The sequence below is a fragment of the Mastomys coucha genome, unplaced genomic scaffold, assembly GCF_008632895.1.
Source record: "Mastomys coucha isolate ucsf_1 unplaced genomic scaffold, UCSF_Mcou_1 pScaffold20, whole genome shotgun sequence".
Classification (NCBI taxonomy): domain Eukaryota; kingdom Metazoa; phylum Chordata; class Mammalia; order Rodentia; family Muridae; genus Mastomys; species Mastomys coucha.
The window spans coordinates 69,428,564-69,438,134 of NW_022196903.1; positions in this window are offsets into that span (position 1 = coordinate 69,428,564).

A 9,571-nucleotide genomic window follows, 5' to 3' on the forward strand; every position below is an offset into this window, starting at 1 on the left:
AAAAAAAATAAAAAAAGAAAGAAAAAAAAAAGGAAGAAAGGAAGAAAAAAAACAAACACAAAACCCAAGATCTTCCAAACATTAAATAAAAATTTCACAACACTCTTTTTTCTTGTTGTTGTTGTTGGTTTTTTCAAGACAGGGTTTCTCTGTGTAGTCCTGGCTGTCCTGGAACTCACTCTGTAGCCCTTGGTTCCTTTTAAAATGGAAACAAAATAGACAGAAGTTATCAAATTATTAACAACAAATTACTTGTCATAGATTTCCCAGGAATAATAGTCACTTTTATGTTCACCTTTGGTTACAAGACTCCTATATACACAGTCATTACATTTTGAACATTTCTGTGACTCTTTAGCAAAATATCTGTTTGTAAAATTTCAAGCTCTTAATTGTATTTGTGATTTAGTAGAATATTTTACCAATTGGTAAGAATGATTTTTCATTAAAAAGCACAAATACTCCATAAAAATGGGTTCTCACTTGACTCTTTTAGCTCTCAGAATGCATCACTAATGAGTTATTTGCTTAGGTTAAATAAGAAGAAAAGAGAACTAAAACATAAAACGAAGCAGACTGGGAAAGGAAGGCTAGGTCCGTGATCCACTAGTGATGGATGTGGGACAATCTTGGAGATTTTAGTTTGGAGTCTCACATTTACTCACTACTTAACTCTGTGGTAATCACATGAAGTATGATTCATAGTCAAAATACTAAAAGTGGTTAATTTTGTATTTTAGTAGAAACTTTTGATAATAATGTTATGAGTTTGTGTGTACCTGGGTATTTGTCCATGCTTGAGTGCCTCTGTACAGACAGAAGAAAGGTGTCACTTTTATCTGTCATTGTTCAGGTTCTATCCTCTGTGTTCTTTGAGACAGTGTTTCTTAGCATTCTGGAACTCACTTGATTTGACAGGCTTCATACTTAGGGACATTCTAATTCTGTCTGTCCAAAACTAGGATTATAAGTACATTCAGCCACATTGTTTTCTTGTTTGTTTGCTTGCTTGTTTGCTTGTTTCACTTTGCAAACCTTGCTTTGCTGAAATTGAGACATTTCTCACCCCAAATAACTTTTGTCATGTACTAAAAATAAAGCTGAAGACCAAGAACATTTTAAACGAACTGATTTCCTCATATATGATAGGCACACACATTAGTGTTTCATCCCCATGTCCTTGCTGGCTTCCGTCCAGGGGAACTGGGACTACAACCAGGATTCTTAGGCATGTTCAAGCTAAGCCTTCTACACCTTTGCTGTGCACTTAAAATACAAATAATTGTTTGCTGGAAGTGAATCTTTTTCTCTTGAATGTGTGCTTCATGAAAACCAGCCTCACTTAAAATATGAGCAACAAGCTTTATGGTTACTTGTTATTTAAGATACCAATTTGAGTTTTACTTAATCAGGAAAAAAAAACCAATAAATTGGTAGTATTTCTATGGAATTTGTAAAACATCAAATTGAGCTTATTATTTAATCAATTCATTGAAAAAAATTTCTATATAGTGTCTATAACCATTTTAAATATTTTTGCTCTAAAGTTTTCCTACATTGTATCCTCATTTTCATTTCCTCTCTTAGAAGTCTTCTCCTACTAAACTCCACACCTTTATATTTCTCTCACTTTAGAAAACAGATAAAGCACCAAAACAAAACAAACAGAACAAACCTTAATTACTTTTGGAATAGGAAAAAGGAACACCCCCCAACACACACACACACACACACACACACACACACACACACACACACACAAACACTAACAAAAGAATCAAAAACTAGCCGGGTAGTGGTGGCTCATGCCTTTAATCCCAGCACTTGAGAGGCAAAGGCTGGCAAATTTCTGAGTTCGAGGCCACCCTGGTCTACAGAAATAGTCCAAAATAGCAAGGACTATACAGAGAACCCCTGTCTTGAAAACACCAAAAAAAAAAAAAAAACAAAAACTACAATATACAAATAAAAAGTACAATAAGACTAAAAGTTTCCACACAAAGCATTATGAGAAAAAAAATCTACAAAACCACAATTGAGATAATTTTGTTTTGGCCATCTACTGTTGGGCATGAGGCATCACTTAATACTGACTTATACACCCAATGATATTCCATTAGAGAAAGCTAATTTTTCCTTTGCAAGTTGTTGTCAATTGGAGATAGCTTCTCAGTTAGGAATGGGAAGTCAGGTCCACTTACCCATCACAGTGTTGAGATGTTATCTAGCCTGAATTTGTGTGGACCATATGGATGCTGCCATAATCTATGTGAGTTAAAATGTGCATTAGTCATGCTATGTCTGGAAAACACTGTTTCCTTGGCATCATCCATCCTTTCTGGTTTTTAAAATCCTCTTCCCTATAGCTCCTTGAACCCAAAGGGGAAGGATTTAATAACAAAATCTCATTTAGAAAAAAACGGATTCCAGAATATGGCACTCTACACATTGTCCAGTTGTGAATTTCTGTCTTATGTTCTCATCTACTCCAAAAGGAAGCCTGAGGAAGGCACTGAGTATAGCTGTGAATATAAGGGAATGTCATCAGTGATCATTTTATCAGTGTTTTTCTTCAGTTGAATATTAGTATTTGGTTTTCCCTTAGGGTCATGTCTAATATATTCTCTGGGTCATACCAGCAGTGTCAGGTATGGACATCACCTCATAGAATGAACCTTTAACAAGTCACAGGATGGTTGGTTACTCCCACATTAATTGTGCTAGAATTCCACCTCATACAGGCAGTTGTAGATCAGAGTTTATAGCTGTGTTGGCAGTTATTTTCCTTTCGGAAGTGTGCAGAATAACTTTCATTACCATGAGCACAAATAAGTATGGATGGAAGACTTGCTTAGGCATCAAATTGATTTCTCTATGTTCATTGAGAGATGAAAGATACTTTATTTTTTGCTTTTGTTTTTGTTTTACTTTTTAAGGAATATATTCCTTACCATTAGTTCATTAGTTTCTGGATAGTCATTAATATCATTGGCAATACCTTGAAATATTTGTGGTTTCCATGCCTCTCGATTCAATGACACAACTACATGTAAACTATTCATGGTACTGGTGGTTTCACTTGGTAGAAAAAATGTGTCTAATTAGGGCATTATCTCCATCTCCCCTTTTATTTAGATACTGGCATATAGCTCTCTCTTTCTCTCTCTCTCTCTCTCACTGTCTCTCTCTCCCTCCCTCTAACACACACACACACACACACACACACACACACACACACACACACAGTAGCTATCTATATGACCCTTCAAATGGCCTTTCTTGATTCTCCCTATATTTCTCTTTCTTTTTAAATTTTTATTGATTCTTTGTAAATTTCCCATCATGTACCCTAACCCCTCTCATCTGCACATCCCGTTTTAGAACCCATCACCCAACTTTTCAACCTCCCATGTAATAAAAAAAAAGAAAAAAAAGAAAACATATAAGAACAATATAAACAAAAAGCAAACTACAACAAAAAATCTTGTTATAGAATCTACAATGTGTCATGTCACACAGTATACCAATTTGTCCACACATATTTACTTGTAAATGACTACATTGTAATGACTCATTCAGTAATTGATCTGGTTTCAGGCTTCTGGCTTCTGCTATAATATCATCTTCAGATTCTCACCAGGGCTCCTCTCTGATATCCTGTTGCCCTTTATCATGAAGGTCTTTCACCTTTGTATCTTGGGGATCACCACTTCACACACTCCAGGAGTTCCTAGATTGGGTAGATGTTGGAGTGGGCCAACTCGAAGCCCTGGGTCTGGGCCTGGGTGGTTGTTGAGTTGGTTACCAACCGAATCTCCTTCTCCCATACTATCAGGGGCAGCTCTCTGGAATTGTCCTTGTTAGCTCAGGGTGTGGCCATCATTTGGGTGGCCAGCTCTCCTTCTCTCACGCCATCTGGCCAGCTCATTTGCATGCTTTTGCCAACAGGGTCAACTCTACTATGCCGTCCATCTGAGGTTCAGGGCTGGTCTTCCCATGTGCTGTAGCCTGTGAATAGTAGGGCCTTGTATCCAGCTCTCAAGACCCTAGGGACAGCTTTCTAGTTTGTTCCAGATGGTCAGAGGTGAGGCAGAGGGGCTATCACTTCTTCACCTATGTTACCACATGGCAGAGGAAGGGCAGGGCAGGCTCTATCATGCTCACACCTTTTGGGCCAAGCTCACCTGCTACCCTGGCACCTGGGCCAACTTCTAACATGTAATCAAGGTGAGGTGCAAGGCCCACTCTCTGGAATGCTGCAGTAGGTCAGCTATGAACAGCCTTCAGACATCAATATGGACCCATGCAGAAGCCCAGACATCCGTATGGCTTTTTGTGGTTATATGGGCTACTGACATCAACACAGACACCTGCTGCTGAATGCCCACAGACCCAGACATGGTTCTTATCTGCAACAATGGATGGGACTTCACAACATAATACCTCAATTGTCAGGGTTGGCTACTCCCATCAGGCTGTTTCTCTCCATTCTTGCATCTCCAGTTCTACCTCTCTTATTAGTGCTCAAACTGGTCTACTTCTCTTTTTCTTCCATCTCTCTACCACATACCTGTACTTCTTAGTAGCTGCCATTGCAGTTGCAGGCAGACCATGAGGAAGAGGACAGGTCTCTGGGTTCCTACCTGCCTACACCTCATGAAGGCAGTCAAATTTATTCTACTCTTAGGCCCACCCCATTAATCCTTCCACTACAGTCTCCCTTCTTGCTTCCCAATAACTGCATATATACTTTCCCCTTTTGGGGATTCTCTTTTCCCCCTACTTCCTTACTCTAGGCATCTTTGTGGTTGTATGGGTTGTAGCAGTTCTATTAAAGGCTTAAAAGATAATGCACATATAAGAAAAAAATACAATGTTCTCTATTTGGTCTATATTTCCTCATTCAGAACAACTTTTCTTTAGCTCCACCCATTTACTTGTATATTTCACAATTTCATTCTTTTAACAGCTGAATTATGTTACATTTTGTAAATGCATCATATTTTCATTATCTATCAATTGATGGACATCCAGACTTTTTAATTTCTGACTGTTATTGATAGAGCAGCAATAAATGCTGATGAGCAAGTATCTCTGTCATATAATGTAGAGTTCTTTGAGTAAAGGTCCAAATCTGGTATAGCTGTATCTTCAGTATATCTTTTTGCAGTTTCCTAAGGAACTATAACTTAATTACACTATAAGTTTGCACTCTTATTAGCAATGACTGAATATTCCCTCCAACCACATCTTCAGCAGCATGACCTGTCAGTTGTTTTATTGATCTTGGCCAATTTTAGTAGAAAAAGACAAAATCTCAATACAGTTTTGATTTATATTTCTCAGTTTGTCAGGAGCCATCTAGGATAGGCTAATAGCCCATCACTTGTGTATGATGCAATGGGTAAACGATGAATCACAGTGCCTTCAGAGATCTTACATTTGGATTAATTTTTATTGTGGATATGCCTTTTTCGATGACTACTACACAGTATAATTATCCCTGGGCATTAGCCTATCCTATTGGACAGATTTTCTGTAGGTCAATAAGGGGCACTCTTTGGTAGTAATGGTATGTTGACAAAAATAAGATGATTTCATTATTCTTAAAAATGATTTTCCTAAATTTACAAGTAATTTTGAGCCCTCCATAGAAAAATCTGCAAGTAGAGGTTTTCTTATTTTTAATTTTTATTAGATATTTTTTATTTACATTTCAAATATTATCTCCTTTCCTGGTTTCCCCTGCTCCTGGAAATCCCTATCCCATCCTCCCTCCCCTTGCTTCTATGAGGGTGCTCTTTCACCGACCCACCCAGTCCCACCTCTCTGCCCTCGATTCCCCTACACTGAGGTATCCATTGAGCCATCATAGGACCAAGACTCTCTCCTCCTATTGATGCATGACAAGGCCATCCTCTGCTACATATGAAGCTGGAGCCATGTGTACTCCTTTAGTTTAGTCTCTGGGAGCTCTGGAGCATCTGGTTGGTTGATATTTTTGTTCCCCCCATGGGGTTGCAAACCCCTTCAACTCCTTCAGTACTTTCTCTAACAACTCTATTTGGGACCCCTGCACTCAATCCAATGGTTGGCTGCAAGCATCCACCTCTATATTTGTAAGGCTCTGGCAGGGCTTCTCAGGAGACAGCTGAGAAGGCTCCTGTCAGAATGCACTTCTTAGCATCCACAATAGTGTCTGGGTTTGGTAACTATATATGAGATGAATCCCCAGGTGGGACAGTCTCTGGACAGCCTTTCTTTCAGTGTCTGCTCTACACTTTTTTCTCCATATTTGCCCCTGTGACTATTTTGTTCTCCTTCTAAGAAGGACCGAAGCTGGGTCTTTATAGGGTTTAGGTATCAAGGTAATTGTGGCATTATACAATGAAATAAGAAATGTTTTTTTTTTTTTTTCAGTTTCTCTTTGGCAGAATAATTTGAGCAATGTTTGTGTTAATTCTTCCTTGAAAGCCTGGTAGCATTCTGAACTGAACCCATGTGGTTCTGGATTTTTTTGGTTGAGATACTTCTCATTATTGCTTTGCTCTCACTAGTGACTATATGTTAAATTTACTTACTTGATATTGATTGGTCCTTGGTAAGTCTTATAAATCAAGAAATATGTCTATTAATTTAGGTTTTCTTCCCCCAGTTTGGTGGAATAAAGGCTTTTAAAGTATGTACTTTTGTATCTCTGGATTTCTTTAGTGTCTGTAGTATTGTCTCCTTTTTCATCTGTTATTTTATTAAGTTGTATATATTCCTCTCCATCCTTTCATTATTTTGCTAAAGGTATATTAACTTCATTGATTTTTCTCAAAGAACAAACTCTTCACTTAATTGATTCTTTGTATTTTTTGTTATTGTTTGTTGTATTTTAATGATTTCATCCCTGATTTTATTATTTCTTGCCTCTATTTTTGTGTTGTTATTTCTTTTTTTCCAAAACCTTTCAGTGTTCCATTACAATATTACTATGAAATCTTTCCTTTTATTAAAGAGAAGCTCTTAATATTATGAACCTTCTTCTAAGAACAACATTTATTCGGTTCTACTGTTTAAGTATTGTCTATTAATTTTCATTCAATTCTAATGTTTTAATCAGCTTTTTAAATGGGCTTTTGATATCTAACAAACATTTTCATAGTTACCTAGAAAGTTTATTTTTCCAATTGAACCATTTATACAGACTCATATCCATGCATAGTCACTCTCTTCTTACCTGTTACTTATAACTTGTCTTTTGTGTTGTCTGTTAAGAATAGATAGGATAAACATAAACATCAGAGTTGTTCCAAGAGTAGAACAGGAGAGGAAGAAATTCCACCCAAGACAATAAAATGCCTTTTTGTAATTTCTAGTTATAAAAAGAGAAACTATGTGGGATTGGCTAATACATTATAATAAAGGGAAAATTCACTTTAAAGAGTTTCTGTTTATACTCTTAGATATACTTTTGATTTGAATTGGAAAATATCAAAGCACCTCTGAAAAGGCGATTAAAATGTTGACTTCACAAAGCCCAGGGCTGAAGAAATGGAGCCAGTGTGAAGTTTCTCTTTTCTGGCAGATAGAAATGCAGTGCGATTAGTTGTGACACTTTGAAGGGTGTGAATGGATTCAGAAGAAGAGCATAATGGACACAGACTGCATTTTGAATTAGCTGCCAACTGGTTATAAAATCAAGACAGATCAACAGCTTTATTTACCTTTAATTCTTTATGAATAGAAACTTTAGTAATATACTTAAGAGGAGAGTAGGCATTGGAATCTAAAATAGCTATTAATATTATAGGGAGGCAGAAGTTAATCTTGGAACTAAATAAGGAAATGAATTAAAAAAGTAAAAAAATTAAAATTCTTTTTCTTCTCCTCCTCTCTCTCCTCCCTCATCTCTCACTCTCTCTCTTTCTCTGTCTTATTCTTTCTCTCTCTTTCTTCCTTTCTTGCTTGCTTGCTTTCTCTTTCTTTTGATTCTGTTTAGGGTATCAGGTGGATCCAAAGTAAACTCAAATAGTTTGATGTTCAATCTGAGATGTTTCTTCCACTAGCAAATCTAATTTTAGCTGTTTACCAAGAGAAAGCATATTGCTCTACAATGTAGGAACTTATACTGATATTGACTTGAAAAGATATCTAGAAATAGATTCCATAAATGATGCTGGAATTTATAAAATCAAGAGTATTGAAAATACTAGATTTCTTGTTGACTAAAATTCATTTAGTATGTGTTTCTATCTATCCCATGGGATTGACCGTTTACAATTATGATTATCCAGGTAAATACTGTGGCTGTTGGAGCATTTAACGAAATGTCAGAGTTGCCAGTTTAGCTGGGCATAATGTCCATGATGGCAGAAGAACAATCACACAGCATCAACATCAGATAAGTCAAGTCTCTGATTTTGATGTTTGGAAAACAAAAAAATCTTTTAGTAGACCTGACCATGGCCCAAAGTAAGCATAATATAAAATGCCACACATTTCTCTTTTGACTAACATAAACAATTCGTTCAACTTTATCAATCATGGTATTTGTGTCACATTATTTGACTCTTCCTAGTTAAAATTTAATAATTTTAAGGCTGGAAAGATGGCTCAGAGGACAAAAGACTTGTTACTCTTACAGAAGACCCAAGTCTGGTTCACAGTACCCACTTGCTGGCTTACAAGCAGGCCTAAAATTCCAGTACAGAGAGATTAGATGCACTCTTCTGATTTACACACTTAAGTATGTACACATATTCAGAAAAAAAATATCTAAAAGTTTACTCCTCCATGTTTTTATAGACTCATATCCACTTTCTCTCAGCTTCCAATCCAGTTGAAACACCTACTTGTTGGTACTTTCTTAAAATGATTTAGCACATAATGAATGTTGTGACTTACCCTTGTTGAAAAAGGGCATATGGAATTTTTAAAGTATAGAATGTCTTCAGAACTCCTGTATGATATCACTGTATTAAAATTTTATGAACAATAATTCATTGATCCCTGTTCTAATCCCCAAAAGAACAATGATTTTATCTTATTGATCTGTAGTTGTATATCTGTAACTAATCTTATAAAACTTAATTACCTACTATCTCTGTGTCAGACACAAAACTTTACTGTATAGAGCCCCTGCTAAAAATATCATGGTTGATTAATAGCTCCAACAACTACATTCTTCATCCACCACTGTGTTCTATCAAGGCCATATTTCTCCCAGTTGCTTCTAAACAACAATAGAGTACATGTGTACTGGTGCAACCTGTTCCTGAGGCTCAGGTTTTGTCGGATGAATACAACTCAAGAATTCTCTTCCATAGTGAAAAATCTTCTTTGAACTGGCCTGTAACATTAGTACACAAACCTTCTTCTTTCTGCCACTTCATTAAAACTGCCCTACCTGGACCCGGAGCCTCCAGTGAGAGCTGCCATCTTCTCTCCAGTGAGTTCCTAAGCCAGGAGCAGTCAGCAGGGAGGCACAGACCCCAAGAGTCCCAGGGGAGCCGCCTGGTGGCAGGGACAGGATCCTCTCAGCTTCCAAGTGGCAGAGGTGGATCAGCTACCTTAGCTGCCCCTC